Below are 15,724 nucleotides of genomic sequence, written 5' to 3'. Positions count from 1 at the left end.
CTCTTTAAAAATCTCCATTTGTACTTATTCATCCCTGCTGCCAGGAATTGTATCTAACTGACATACATGGAAAACAGTATATTCCAATCTTTCTGGGTGGGCAAGTATATTGGCCAACCGTGCTTTAGGAACTTGAACCCTTCCAAAAATCAAAGTTGACAATCTAAACATTGAAATAGCTCAGCTGGGAGAGAGTTAGACTGAAGATCTTAAAGGTCCCTGGTTCAACCCTAGGTTTTGGTATTTTAGTGAATACCGAGGATGATTTGTCTTCCTGTGAGAAAGGAGTAGATGCTCACTGGGATGATGCTCATGATACTTTAATTCCTTCAGTATGTTAAAGCATAGACATGATGCAGTATCATGGTTCCCAGTGTCATGGGAAGCCTGGCATGCTGCAGTGCATGGGGTCACGATAGAGTCGGATATGACTTAGACTGGACAACAAGTGTCATGGTTCAGCCAAAGGAGCTCACTGTCGAGGTCGGCTTTCATTGTTTTTAAATGATGTGTAACTACTGCTGATTTTTTTAAATAATAAAATATTATGTCTGTGACACTGAAAAACTTGAGGAATCATCACTGAGTGACTGCAATGTGTAGTATCCACAGCAGCAGTGGGAAGGGAAAAGGTGCTGTGTACCATCTCTATTACAACTACTCTACATTTTAGCCTAAAAACAGCCATAGATGATGTGTAAATGAATGAGGTTGTTGTGTTTGAATAAAACTTTATATATGAACACCTAAATTTGAATTTCATATAAGGTTCATGTGTCATGAAATACTACTGTATTTTTTGACCTTTTAAAATAAAAAAAAAATGTTGCTCTTTCAGCAGCACACATATTAAAACTGGGAAGATATAGAGAAAGGGAGCATGGCCCATTGCACAAGGATGACATACAAATTCGGGAAATGTTCCAAAACCATTCTTTGCTCACAGGCAATAGTTTACCAACCACTAGGGTAAAGGGAAGGGTAAAGGATCCTATTGCAAATACTCATAACTTTAAGAGCAGACAAGATTTCAGTTGCTTTCTACCAGTTAAAAATTACTGGAGTCATATCCCGACACCACCAATAACTGGAGAATAAGTGCAAACACGCCAATACTGAACCCCTAGGGATTTGAACACTGTTTCCTTAACTAAAACTTTAAAAGCTCAAGTAATGAACCACCCAAACATACACCTAGCTACTGGATATATAATCAATTAATTCATTTGGTAGATTTTGTCCTAGTTGCAAATCTCCTCTGCATTCTCTTCATTGCTGAGAAAACTCCATTTGGAAAAAAAGAAAAAAACTCAAAAACTCTGTAATAGCTAGCTCTCAGGAATGCTTTGTTTTCCTCCTCCTTTTCTTTCTGTCTTCTGTGTCTTTAAGAACCAGAGCTGTAGCATCTGCTTGGAAAAGTCACTGCAAGGTTTGTAGACATAGTGCCGGGCTGGCGGTGTATCCTTTCATCGTAATTATTGTGAATCCATCCTTTGTGTCTAATTTCCCCACCTGCAGTTAAATTCACAAGGAAGCACACTTCTCTTTCTCACATCCTTCTGCGTTATGTTTTTCCATTTTATTTGCAGTCTGTGCAGGCAGAGGGGAATAAAATGGAAGGAGGGAGCATTTGAAGACTCAAGGATATGTTCCATAATGGGCTTTTCTGTGTTGGTGGATGCAAGTGCTACTCACACATCCCTTGGCATGCAGCCCTTAGCGCCTATCAACTTTGGGAAGACTGAGTGTAACTATGTCCTTTCATTTGTGCTGCAGTGCCCCTCCTCATGATGTAGCTGTAAGATCAGACTTAGAGTAGGAGGTTCGGAAATAAAGGAGCTGCACAGACTAAACTCTACTCTGCCAACTATTAGGTCCTCGAAGACATCCAGAAAAGGAAGGAAGGTAATTAGTCATGAAATTTTTCTTGGAAGCCACGTGTCTGGGTGGATGTAATTGAGTTGTGGAGAGATCACAGAGCATGGAAGATGTCTGAGGTTTAAGGCTCCCCCACCCCCTACCTCCAAGTCTGAGGGCTTCCCCAGTGGCTCAGTGCTACTGCTAATACATGAGATACAGGAGATGTGGTTTTATCCCTGGATCGGGACGATCCCCTGGAGTAGGAAATGACAACTCACTCCAGTATTCTTGTCTGGAAAATCCCATAGACAGAGGAGACTGGTGGGCTACAGTCCATGGTGTTGCAGAGTCAGACACAACTGAGCACAAGGACCATGTCTGAGCCTCTCTTTTTTTCCTCTTTTTTCTTACTTTTGATTTTGCATTTCTTTACTCATCTTTTCCTGCTCACATTCAAGGGAGACTATCTAATTTAGTTGGTTGCTTTAAGCACTCAAGCATTTCTACTCCAAGGGCTTTGGAATCCACGACTAAACCTGATTGTGTCAGAACAAGGAAAGCTGGGTGGAGTGAGACAACAAAGGAAGATACTGTTCATCCAGGGCAGTAATCATACCAGACCACAAACCAGTTATTGATTCACTTGCAAAAACAATTGAAAGAAGAGTGGAAAGAGAAAAAAATAAGGAGACCATGCACAATTTTCTACCCCAGTTTTCTCAACTGTCTTTCTCAAGAAACAGGTTGCAGACTGAGGAGCAGAAAGCCTGCCCACTAATTTTCTTCCACTCTTTCCTAATCTTCCAGGCTCTACTGAGGGCAACTCAGTACAGTCACCAGACATTAAAGTCTATAGATCTGAGTTATATCTGCATGAGTAGACACTGCACAATAAATCCACTTCTTACAAGGATGCTGTTGCTATCCAAACCTCAATTTATTAAAACGAGTATTCGGATCAGTGAATGTAGAGTTTTCTAATGTGACTGAAATAGATTCTGAGATCCAACTGAGTACTTGGATCTGTTGCTAGAGTTTGATGATCAAATTTAGTCAATAACTCTTCCCTAATTCATATGTAGAAGCTTTCTGACCACAGACACTGTCCTCCATCTTTGACGTGACTTGTCTAGAAAACTGAAATAAGGAGGATGGGAATTCCACGCTTTCAAATCTTTGTCATCATATATACATATGTTAAGGAAACCTTGCCTGGTACACCTCAGAAAATCACACAGAAAACACTAGCAAAGTCAGGAGCTAAAGGCAGAAGGTTTTGCAGAGCGGGAGAATGGCCATCATCAGCTGCATAGAAAAAAGTGATCCCATCTCAGAGATTTCAGCTGTTTAATTTTATTCTTTCTAATTTCTGTTTCATCTTTCCTGTTATTGCATTCTTGGAGGGAAAGGAATTGGATGGATTTGTTCTCACTGCCAACCCTACTCTGCCGTCCCATATTTGCTCTTAAAATTTTCACTCCTTCAAAGGATAACAAAGAATAGGTACAGATATGAAGTTTTGTTCTGATTCTATTTGGAACAAAACTCACAAGATATGAAGCCTGTAGCAAGAACTGAGAACAAACTCAGAAAGTGATAGAGTAGCCCACGTGGGACTCCAGGACTCCCAGTGGAGTTGAGCTCATTCATTCATGTCAAGGCAAGAAACTGTTGAAAACTACACTTTCTGTTACAAAATTCTAAGACAACAAATCAGCTAACTTAAAAAAAAAAAAAAGACAATTCTCTGGCCAGATAAAGAAGATGCCAACAGAATGAATTATAATACCTCACTGACAAGGAGATCAAACCAGTCAATCCTAAAGGAAATCAGTCCTGAATATTCATTGGAGGGACTGATGCTGAAGTTAAAACTCCAATACTTTGGCTACCTGATGTGAAGAACTGACTCACTGGAAAAGACCCTGATACTGGGAGAGATTGAAGGCAGGAGGAGAAGGGGACGACAGAGGATGAGATAGTTGGATGGCCTCATTGACTGGTTGGACATGAGTTTGAGCAAGCTGGGGGAGTTGGTGATGGACAGGGAGGCTTGGCGTGCTGCAGTCCATGGGGTTGCAAAGAGTCGGACACAATTGAGTGGCTGAACTGAACTGAACTGACAGTTTTAGAATCTGATATCTGTGTAATAGATCCAATATAAAAAAGTTTTATGGAACCTTTACCAAGCTTTGAATACTGGTGGTTACTATCCAAGGAAGTTAGCGCTAAACTTCTGGAATCAAAGTTCTTTATTCCATTTTCATCATGTGCAAGTTATCATCATTTCCCCCCCTGCTCAAAATTTTGTAATTCTCTCTCTCAAACTGTCTCATTACTATTGTTTCTAAGCCAAGCCTGGTTATTGTAAATGTGATATACTGTGGTAAATCCCCCAGCTTCTGTTGCCTGCCTTTCTTCAAGACTCCAGGAGTCTTTCTGCCCAACCTCCCCCTTTCCTAACCTACCTTTTCCAGATGAAACTTGTCACCAGGTTGCCTTATTTGAACTCAGTCTACCTTCTTGATCAATTGCAGTTCTTTAACCTATCTGGCCATCAATATAATCTGAAGAAGTTTTTAAATTACAAAGATTCCTGCCTTATTTTTACTTCATTCAGGAGTTGCGTGATGGGTCCAAGAATCTATACTTTCATCAAGTTCTCAAGCTATTTTCCAGGTCTGGGTGCTATTGACGTTAGTCTATAGCATTTAAGTAATTTTTCTCTCAACCTTGGAAGGTTGCTTATGGTTGACTTTGCTATTATCATAACATTAATGTTAATATATTTAAATTTTATCTATTAATAATATATTAAGCATATATCAAGTAATACTGATATATTTTCATATATATTTTCCAGAGAAAGGGATCTTGCACAGGTAAGAAAGGTCGGAATGAAACTGCAAAGTAGAACAGAAGATAAAATGACTTAGGATTACATTAAAAATTAAAAAAAAAAAAATCTTAAACTCGTATTTCCCCTCTCCCTTCTTCCCCTCCGTCTTCTTAAAAAGAGACGAATATATCGTACTCACCTCAGACCCTATTCTGAAATACACTAATACGTAAGCATTCTCTGCCAGAAGAAAACCAGATATGGGTTATAACGTGGGCTCCGTGGCTTAGTTGGTTAAAGCGCCTGTCTAGTAAACAGGAGATCCTGGGTTCGAATCCCAGCGGGGCCTTCCTGGTGATGACCTGGACGTTTCTCCAGGTATACCTTTTGCTCTTAAAATTCGGTTTTGGCAGGTTTTTTCCCCCTACCTTCAATCGCCTTCCACCCTCCAGCTTTGGACATAATAGGTAGTTTCCAGAGGTTTTGGAAACAAAATGGAACTGATTTTGGTACATTCGCACGATCCCAGAATATATTAAGAAAGCAAAGCGCAGGACCATGATTTTAGTACACTGCCTATTTTCTTGATGCTTCCTTTTGGATATGCAAACCACATCTTGCCTCGGGATTTTTCTTGCAATGTTATCTCAGGTACTCCAACCCTAATTTCATGTAAAAGTTAGGGCCTGGTACATATGTATGGGACAAGAGCAAAATGAAAATATAGGTTCCCCTACTCAAAAAACAGGGGAAAGTTATCAGCAAAGATAGTAAAACAAATTTAGCTTTATTTTTTCTTCACTCTTTCGACCTTTTATGGTATTTTAAAATTTGTTACTTGATGTCGCTATAATTAAGCAAAATTAGCATCATAAATTATAAGAATGAACTTCACTATCCATCTTGCACACCAAAACCCACAGAGCGTTGCAATCGCTGTGCACACAAAGGAGAAGCATTTCCCTTGCTCAAGCTCATCGGACGTCAAGTACAAGATCGGGAGGTTTTAGAATGGTTTTGTCCTTTCAGATATAACTAAAACGCTCAGGCTGCCGAAACCCGGGATCGAACCAGGGACCTTTAGATCTTCAGTCTAACGCTCTCCCAACTGAGCTATTTCGGCTCCCCAGAGGTGAGTTTTCCAAAACATCTGTTTTTTCAAAATTGAGATTGTTTTTCTACCCATTTTTAGAATGTTTCAGGCTTCTCAAGTGTTGTTAATGGTCCACAATATTTACCCACCCAAAAAGTTTGGAATGTCTTCTGTGTATGACACTTGCATTCAGTTCCTGGCGATGTGGGATGGTGGGAGAAGGTGAGAAACAGGAAAGTCATAGGGATTCGTTGGAAAATTTTCTGCTCCTCTGACACGGCTCAGAATATTACAGGAAAATATATATTTTTAATTTCTTAGAGTTCCTTATTTTTTTCTTCTTTTTGTTCATTCTTGCATAATCTTCAAAGATGCTGAGAAAGGGATTAATTTTTGTTGATGTGGGATCAGTTTTCTACTTCCTGGTGATGATTTCTAGTGAACGGGTTGCTGTCTTTTACGCTAGTCCATCTACTCTGCCATAGTCTTTTGGCCTAGGTCTGACCTGGCTGAGAAGAAGCTAAGAGCAGGAACAGCAACAGTTTGGATTCAGAATTTACTATTGTTGGGCAAAAGCCATTCATCAAAAAACTGATTTAAAAATTGTAGAAGTCTCCGAGTTAGCAGAATAGATATTCTGGCAAAAGTCTTGCCAAAGAATACAGAAAATGGGTTTATTTCCTAATATATGGAAATAAGAGAGGGTTGTTACAGGGGGATGTAGCTCAGTGGTAGAGCGCATGCTTTGCATGTATGAGGCCCCGGGTTCGATCCCCGGCATCTCCATCTTTTCCCCCTGCTCTTTAATGTACATTATATATGTTCCTTCAGTCCTGCGCACTCTGCTCTCCTACTTTTCCACCTTTCCTTACTTTCCCCCCCTCACATGGAAAGTAAATATTGTTGCTAGAACAGCAGAAGGAAGAAACAAGAGAAAAAAAAAAAACAAAAAAAGAATAGTCTTATTCCACATCCAGGAATGTCACCAATTTAACCAGCTTTTTCACCTGGACTATCTTAACAATACAACTTAAGAGAAAGAAGATCCAATGTAAGATGGGGGTAAGGGAGTGGAAAGAAACTCATGTGCAATTTAGTTAGCCTGAATAATCCTGAAGATAGTAGTCATGAAAAAAAATGCCGGTGCTGTGAGCAGGATTCCAACCACTCCTGGAGAAAACACTTTGGACTGCAAACCGAATGCCTTAGATAGACAATTATTCCTGAACTTTTATCATATACCTGGAAGAGAACACATGAATTCCAACAAGGGCTCCTGTTTCTCCAGTAAGAGCCTGGAAAAAGACAAAGAAAGCTCCACCACTGACCTGCTTTGATTTTGGAAACAAAGTGATGTTCTTCCTCTGCCATTAGAGAACACCTGACTTTAAAATAAACTCAAGTAACAGAGAGGTCTTGGCTTCTACAAAGTCAACCATCTCTCTGTTTCCTTCCCATCCTTTCCACTGAATTCTCGAAGAGTTGAGAAGCAGATGCTCAGCAGCAGGTATGTGCTGTTGGGGCAGGAGACATTCCCTTTCAATAAACCAGAGCCCATGAACAGTATTTCTGCTCAAAGTTGTCCTTTGGGGACTGGTGGAATTGATGTTGTTTTCTTTTACAGATGGCTTAAGAGATGTGCAGCTTCTGCAGAAATAATCACTTTACCTGGAAGCTGATGGTAGAAAATGGGACTTTTATTGGTCTTCTTCTAAGGAAAAATTAGGACAGCAGTAACCAGTTTAAACCAAAAAAAGAATGAGATCAACCTAGATGCAATCTCATGTATTAATAATAACCTCCTTATCTATTAGAACTTTTTTCAGCCATGTCATGATGGTTCAAACCTGTAGCCCCTGCAGTGGAAGCAGTCTTAACTGCTGAACTGCTAGGGAAATTCCATTACCTCCATGTCTTAATGTGTAGCTTTAAGTTCTCACTCTACCTGCTTTGGGGGGCCATCTACTCCTAGCCACATAGATGTCTGAACCTGAGGTTCAGAGATGTCCACAGAATTCCAGCTTCAGGTTATATATATAATATTTGTAGGTAGACATCCTCAAGAGGCTATCTTGTAGGCATTTAAAATATGTTATGTACAAACCCAAACTCAACTTTATTTCCCCTTTATTGTCCCACCTTATGTTCCTTATGCAAAAATAAATCAACAAACCAATAATAACAACAAACAGAATTCCCACCACTTTCTCTATTTTTACTAGCTTTGTGAAACACATCCATATCTGCATAAACCAATCTACTTGCAAGTCTTCCTAAGTGTTGGACTTCAAAAAGAGCCCTAATCCTGTATTAGTCTATCAGCGTCCACCAAGTTTCTCCCTTGCCTTTCATCATCCAAATCACTGTTTTATTTATCTAGCTGATCCTTAAGAACCTTGAAAGTTGCCTTCTTGTTTCAATTAGGACAGAGCAAAACATCGCTGAATTGTATACATTTATGCTTTCTCATCATTCTATTGCAGCCCTGGATTTGTCCCCTCAAGACCCCGCTTCTCAGAATCCAGTCAAAGCCAACAGCAGGATGTGAGAAGTGGAGCAACACCCTAATGTGCTCTGAAGACATTCCTGGAAGAAAGCCAAGTTCCATCTGGCTTCTGTATAAAAGTTGGAAACAGTGTAGGGGAAAAATAAAAATGACTCCTCAATAAGAATCAGGCAATCATCAGTTACAGAAGATTACTGAAGTATAGGGTCTATGTTGTATGTAGCTTACTAACAGAACATAAGCTAAGCATGTAGGGGAGTCCAGGGAATCTTAGACTCCATTATTGCTTTTTCCTTTCCTCATCAATGCCGTATTTCAAGAATACATCCACCTTTCCCCATTTAAAAAATTTTCTTTTATCATTTTTACCCCTTGCTCACATCCAAAGTAAATCCATTACCCAAAGGATTGCCCTTAAGCTGATCTACTTCAACTCTATGACTCTGACATCTATCAACCTAACTGCATCAGCACAAGTAAGATAAGACGAAATAAGACAGTGAGCCCATGCCCCCTTTTGTTATATATCACAGTTTACCAAGGAACAGGAAAAAAAGGATACAAAGGGAAGGGAAAGAGGCTCATAGTCAATTTTTGCTAATGGATTCCTTTGTATTCTCAGCCGTGTCTGTGTCAATTGAAAGACTGAAGGCTGAGAAACAGAAAACCTACCCACTGATTTTTCTCGCCTCCCATTTCCCTCTCACATGGATTGTTGCTAGTAGTTGAAATTACCAAAGCTGGCAGGATATCAAACCCCAACTTTCTCAAAGTGAGGGAACAAGGCAACAACATCTCTCAAGGAATGTCATGCTTTTCAGACCTTAAGTAGAGAAAATTATTAGTAATGACAGTAGAGACTTGGTCAACATAGCTCAGTTTGGAAGAGCTTTAAAGGTTTGGACTAAAATCTGGAATCTTTTGCCATGGTTTGAAAAGCCCATAGTTTGTGTCAAAACAAATTCTCCTTCCTGTAACATGTCTCCCTGATACAAACGCTTCTGAATTCACTTGCTCAAGAAAAGGGCTTAGAAGGCTAAAACAAGAAAAATCAGAATCGAGTGCTTCCATCGTCCCTGCCTTCACCAATAAATACTTTGTCCAGTATTTTCAAGCGATTAAATGAAAAGCTTCCTGGGTTACTTCCGTCAAAATCATACGGAACATCACGATAAAGATGTTCAGTATAAGGTTTCGGACTTGTTTTGGAAGCTGAAAGAACCCCAGTGAAAAAAGAGCGATTACTCTGCTCTTTCCTGCACCGTCACTTCTATCTGCTTTGCTTTCCAATTCGAGGACCGCCTCGAATTGTCGTGTTCTGAAGATTTCTAGGGTTCTTTTTTAAAAGTATCTATGTCTGTGGTAGGTTTTCGCATTATGATAATGGGTTCTCTCAGGGAAACCAGTTTGACAGTTTGCTAGGTTCCCCAATCTTGTTTGACCACCCTGCGTTTGCCCTCTCTTCCCCCAGACTAGAAAAATGTCAGTGCTTTTTGTTGTTATTGTTTTTGGCTGCCCGGCTGCTACTGCTGCTAAGTCATTTCAGTCGTGTCCGACTCTGTGTGACCCCATAGATGGCAGCCCACCAGGCTCCCCCGTCCCTGGGATTCTCCAGGCAAGAACACTGGAGTGGGTTGCCATTTCCTTCTCCAATGCATGAAAGTGAAAAGTGAAAGGGAAGTCGCTCAGTCTTGTTCGACTCTAGCGACCCCATGGACTGCAGCCTACCGGGCTCCTCCGTCCATGGGATATTCCAGGCAAGAGTAGTGGAGTGTGGTGCCATCGCCTTCTCCGTTTGGCCGCCCTAGGATATCTAGGATATCTTAACTCCCCCACCAGGGCTAAACCCCGCGTCTTCAGCAGCGAAAGCACTGAGTCCTAGCTACTGGGCCTCCAGGGAATTTCCTTGTCAGTTTTTGTTGTTGTTTTTAAATTGATAGAACCTTAAAGCTTCCCCCCACCCAAGTTCTTTGAGAACAGTCCTCAAGAAGTGCGGGACCCCTGGCTTAAAATCAGAATTGAAGACAGTCTCAGAACACGTGGTAGTGCGTGAGGGAAAAATGCGAGTCAGCTGGGAAAAGGACATTGGCAGAGCATCCCACCCTACCTGGTGTGGCGTTCAGTTCGGCTACCTCTGTAAAGCACTTTGTCTGAGCCGGTACTGCTGAAAATTTGTGTTGGAAATCTGTGACTTCTTCTGGTGAAAGAAAGCAATTGTCACTTATTTCCTCTGTGTGAACCTTGGAGCAGGGTAACTTTCCCTAGGAGTGGGAAAGTCCTAGACTCTAGAAACTCCGTCAATCGGACTATAACTTTACTGAAGCCGCTAGTAAGTTCACAAGCAGTGGAATTAAACCCAATGGATTTTCTCCACCAGAAAATAAATCCAATATCAAAAGAAAAGTAATATTTTATAAATGACCCCCCCAAAGCGCTTCAATAGCAGGGGGTGTAGCTCAGTGGTAGAGCGCGTGCTTCGCATGTACGAGGCCCCGGGTTCAACCCCCGGCTCCTCCATCTGCGTTATTTTGTCACGTTCCTTTGCCTCTTTTTTTTTTTTTTTCCTTTTTTTAATGTAGTCCAATGGATTCCCTTTAATATTACACCATTTCTACTCCAAGGACCTTGGTGCCATCCAACGCGGGCTTTCACAGAAGGAAAAAAAGAAGGAAGAGAAGAAAAAAAGAAGGAAGAGAAGAAAAAAAGGAACCACCCTCATCGGCATCTCCTCTGTCAGAAGCACCAAGTCTGCAGTCGTATCAACTGACCCATTCATTTTGGGCCCCATTTGAAAGGATCCCTAAATGGCAGGATGGGGAAAGGAAGGAAATAAGAACAATTAAGCAGTTCCTCGAAGTTTTCTTAGTTTTTGAGCACTGGCTGGTCTAAGAGGGGAGGAACAGAAAAGCTTTCCTCTGGTTTCCTTATGCCTTTCTTTCCCCAGCTCCCACCGCTGTGCCCACACCTGCCACTCCTGCCTGGGCTGCAAAGAATCCGAGACAGGGTGCAAGGCAACAGACCCCTAGTATTTCTTGGTGAGTGAGTGGAAGTTGGCCCAAGGTGAGGTGGCACTTAGCAAAACCTTTGCCATGCAAACGTTTAAAACATGATTTGAAAGAACTAGCTCACGCTTATTTTATTCCATATTAAATCGACTTCCACAGGAAATTTACACAAAATGTGTACTAGAAGACACTCTCTAACTCCCCACCACCCCCTCAACCAAAACACCTAACTAAAGTAAAATCTCAGAAACCTTGCAAACAGCAGATTTAGATTCCTTACCTTTTACATTTCCTCACTGAACTTCACTTTTCTGTTCTTGTTATTAAATGAATTAACAACACCTCATGTAACACCATACTGACATCCCAGATGTGGCCAAAGGTGTTTGGGTGAAAATAAGAAGAGATATATAAGTTGCTTGTATTTAACAAAACAAGCAAACAGAAACCACTTATTTAGAAATCAGCACAAACTACTGAATATCATTGCTCTGCACTTCGTTTTCTGTGCTAGTTGAGTGTTGGGTGAATGTACAAAAATTGTTCCTTATTTCTTTACCAAAGACTTTGCAAGATAACTTTTGTATTAGAAGATGGCTTTCTAAAACATGAAGTCAACATTTTTAAAATAGTGTCTAATTTCCCTCATTTGGAGAAACTAAAAGCTGACTCCTAGTTCATTCAAGATCACAAGAAAGCAGGAATCTGTCAGAAGCTCAGCTTCCTCTGGATTCAAACCCTGGACAGATGCTCAAACCAGCCAAGCCACAAAGCCCCTTCCCACCAGGGCCATCTCTGGGCTGTCTCCACTCAAGTATGTTGCAATGCTGCTGTCTAAACCATTTCAGGGCAAAGATTCAATGAATAAGTTTTCTTTCTCTTTTTTTTTCTCTTTTTCTTTCATTCTCTAGACTCCTGATACGGGCGAGTAGACAAAAGAGTGAAAAATAGCTTAGGCCACCTTTTTCCATTTTGCCAACCATGGATTCTCAGAGTATTTTTCCTTTTGCTCTTCATTATCCTCACTCTATTTGGTGTGCAGCCCTTCTACTCCCTTAGTGAATCTCTCAGGCAGCTGTCAAAAGCCATGAGACATCAGAAGTTCCCATAAAGAACACTCTGGTCACTGTAACCCATGAGAGAATCCATATTTTGGATGCATGTTTCCAGGAGAAGGGAGTATCTGAACCCTAGTACTGTGAAACCTCAGCCATGATATGCATGCCCATGTTAACTCAAGTGCCCTCAGCTGGAACTCTGAATGTGTTGCTCCTTCTCTTGGTAACCTCCTCCGGATGGCAGATTTCCCACATCATCACATCAAGGGGCCTGTACCTCCAATGCTTCTGGCTATGAACCCCAACTGGAAATGCTAGAAGAAAGGTAAAAAAGAGCAGAACCTGAAAAGTTTCCTGGGGAATTTAGATCCAGATGGAAAGAGAAAACGGTTTCCAAATAAAAAACACTAAGTATATGTTGCTGGAAACAGTCTCTCTAACAAACTCTGGAGCCCGGCAAAATTGGGTCAGTGGCTTTGTCTTGGTGACTTCGCCAGTTTTGTTTCTGAGATCCACAAATATGCATAAGAGGGGTATTAATATTTCAGAGGCTGAGCAAGAAAGGCTAAGAGAAGTAACTTCTATAACAACTTTTCCACCCCCACCCAATGCTCTTGGACATATACTCGAACCTCAGTCATCCCAGAGGTATACTGAATAGATGCTTTCCTCCTGTTGCCAAAATCTGTGGTGACCAAATATGAGCGTTAGGAGTAATTCTAGATCATTGTGTCTTCTCTTTCGCTTTTTCTCACAAGGCAAATCTGTATTTTTCTGAATACTGGAATCAATTATATATCAACGCTTTTATTCCTCCCTTGCTCCTCCCCTTCCAAAAAAAAAGCCTGAGTGAAGCTCAGTTGGCTCTGGAAAGTCCCTAAAATAAACCCTTTAAAAAAAGTTGTTTCTTATCTGCTTGGGTCTTAATTGCAGCATGCAGATGGGACCTAGTTCCCTGACCAGGGATGGAACCTGGCCCCCCTGCACTGGGAGTAGAGAGTCCTAGCTCCTGGATCACCAGGGAAGTCCCCAAAGTGAGATGACTTGTAAAACTAAGTTGGTGAATAATATAGGCAGCCTGAAGAGACCCTCTAACACAGAGATAAACAGTTTTAGACTAGAATACAATGGTTCCCAAACCTGGGAACTGTGGGATGACTTCATAAATATATGTATTCCCATCTCTACCTTATGGCCCCTGAGCTCAAAGAATCATGGGATAGGGGTGCAGGTGATTATTTTGTTGCTTATCTAGGTTTGAGAACTGTTAACCCAGACAGTTAACAGTTTGAACTTTTGAACCGTGGTATTAGATAAAACTCTTGAGAGTCCCTTGGACTGCAAGGATATCAAACCAGTCAATCCCAAAGGAAATCAATCCTGAACGTTCATTGGAAGGACTGATGCTGAAGCTGAAGCTCCAATACTTCGGCCATCTGATGTGAAGAACTGACTCATTTGAAAAGACCCTGATGCTGGGAAAGATTGAAGGCAGGAAAAGGGAACGACAGAGGATGAGATGGTTGGAGGGCATCACCGACTCCGTGGACATGAGTTGGAGCAAGCTCGGGGAGTTGGTGATGGATAGGGAAGCCTGACGTGTTACAGTCCTTGGGGTCGAAGAGTCAGACGCGACTGAACAACAGCCGAGATAGTGGAGCTGCGGGAACTGACGTGAGCTGCGGGGAAACAAGTAGCCAGGAGAAAGCGGCGAAGCGGAAAGAAAAGGGCAGGAGGGCAGGTAAAGTGAAGGAGAAGGTGGAGCAGTAGGTGATGAAGATGGGGGTTGAGGAGGGGTGTGGGGAGGCCGGTGGCTGTGGTTGGGGAGACAGAAAAGAGGAAAGGGCCAAAGAAAGCTTGGGACTACGTCTTTACTACGCCCACTATTTGGTTGACCCGGGAGGTAATTTGCACCTGTGTTGCCTCTGTGTCTTCTGCTCCCTCTAGGGGTGCAGGAAACCAGAAGGTTCTCTTCCTCCTAAGGGAGGCGGCTTAAAAACGTTTGTGCCACAGAAAGGCCCAACCCATATTGCCTAAGACTCGCTTTGAGAAGGACTAGCTGCTCTTTCCAACACGGAAATAACTTTTTTCAACCATGGATTTTGGAAGCCTCTAAGTTTCGTGAGAAGTCTCTTTCCCATGGACAGTATCTTAAATACTCTTTCACCGAAAAAAACCCTGGGAGCACAGCGCTCCATGACTGATGATTCAACCGACATTTTGCTGCCCAACCAAAGTTCAGTGTGTGGCGAGAGTGTATGGGCAAGTGGGAAAAGAAGGTCGAAAAGGAAAATTTTCTCTGGATCCTGAAGTCTGTTCATTGACACACGCACAGCCGAGGGGGTGTTGGGGCAGGGGCGGGGAGTAATCTAAAGGAATTTTTCCAAAGGCCCCTTTCCGCTTTCTCTTTCAGTGTTTTTCTTCTTCCCTACTTCTACAATCCGGGATACTGAGATTCGATCCCTGGGTTGGGAAGATCCCCTGGAGAAGGGAATGGCAACCCACTCCAGTACTCTTGCCTGGAAAAACCCATGGATGGAAGAGCCTGGTGGGCTACAGTCCATGGGGTCGCAAAGAGTCGGACATGACTGAGCGACTTTCTTTCTTTTCTTAGTAAAAAAATGAAGTTAAGAAGAATGGACCGTGCATGGCGTGCTTGGTCCTCCGCCTTCAAGGAGACCGATTCTGAGCGAGCCGTTCTTGTACTTCAATGTCACTTGGTTCCTGGCTTTTATTGCACTGAAGTAACCTGATTGGGAGATCCAAGGAATGTCAAGCCCCATGATTAAATGTTGCTGCTAAGTCGCTTCAGTCGTGTCCGACTCTGTGCGACCCCATAGACGGCAGCCCCCCAGGCTTCCCCGTCCCTGGGATCCTCCAGGCAAGAACACTGGAGTGGGTTGCCATTTCCTTCTCCAATGCATGAAAGTGAAAAGTGAAAGTGAAGTCGCTCAGTCGTGTCCGACTCTTCGCGACCCCGTGGACTGCACCCTACCAGGCTCCTCCGCCCATGGGATTTTCCAGGCAAGAGTACTGGAATGGGGCGCCATCGCCTTCTCCGATTAAATGTTACACAAGTTAAAAAGGTGTACGCACAGAAACCCCCGCGGGGGTAGAACCTCAACAGTGTGGGAGGCGCACGGAACTTGTGGAGGTGCTGGGGATTGAACCCAGGGCCTCGTGCATGCTAAGCACGCGCTCTACCACTGAGCTACACCCCCTTGCGTAAGAGCACTAGGATACTGTCCCTTGTTATTTTTTTTAAATCACTGTAGGAAGGCGTTGGTAAGATCAGTTCAGTCGCTCAGTGGTGTCCGACTCTTTGCGACCCCATGAATCGCAGCACGCTAGGCCTCCCTGTCC

General features: G+C 42.3%; 6 non-coding genes across 6 annotated transcripts; 4 read left to right on the top strand and 2 right to left on the bottom strand.

Moving 5' to 3' along the window:
* The first annotated feature begins 826 nt into the window (after window positions 1–826).
* LOC147347300 (U6 spliceosomal RNA) lies at window positions 827–933 on the top strand. The gene has a single exon (XR_015153334.1). It is a non-coding gene; the product is annotated as a U6 spliceosomal RNA (small nuclear RNA).
* A 4,041-nt stretch (window positions 934–4,974) lies between these two features.
* Window positions 4,975–5,048, top strand: TRNAT-AGU (transfer RNA threonine (anticodon AGU)). The gene has a single exon. It is a non-coding gene; the product is annotated as a tRNA-Thr (tRNA).
* Window positions 5,049–5,749: 701 nt separating this feature from the next.
* On the bottom strand, window positions 5,750–5,822 carry TRNAF-GAA (transfer RNA phenylalanine (anticodon GAA)). Its single transcript has one exon. It is a non-coding gene; the product is annotated as a tRNA-Phe (tRNA).
* A 684-nt stretch (window positions 5,823–6,506) lies between these two features.
* On the top strand, window positions 6,507–6,578 carry TRNAA-UGC (transfer RNA alanine (anticodon UGC)). Its single transcript has one exon. It is a non-coding gene; the product is annotated as a tRNA-Ala (tRNA).
* A 4,165-nt stretch (window positions 6,579–10,743) lies between these two features.
* Window positions 10,744–10,815, top strand: TRNAA-CGC (transfer RNA alanine (anticodon CGC)). The gene has a single exon. It is a non-coding gene; the product is annotated as a tRNA-Ala (tRNA).
* A 4,695-nt stretch (window positions 10,816–15,510) lies between these two features.
* Window positions 15,511–15,582, bottom strand: TRNAA-AGC (transfer RNA alanine (anticodon AGC)). The gene has a single exon. It is a non-coding gene; the product is annotated as a tRNA-Ala (tRNA).
* Window positions 15,583–15,724: the final 142 nt, after the last annotated feature.

This window comes from Bos grunniens, chromosome 23 (assembly GCF_055505025.1).
Source record: "Bos grunniens cultivar Pamir isolate PY7600 chromosome 23, Bosgru_T2T1.0, whole genome shotgun sequence".
Classification (NCBI taxonomy): Eukaryota; Metazoa; Chordata; class Mammalia; order Artiodactyla; family Bovidae; genus Bos; species Bos grunniens.
Note: the sequence above shows the minus strand (reverse complement) of the source record. Positions and strands in the feature narration are given on the sequence as shown.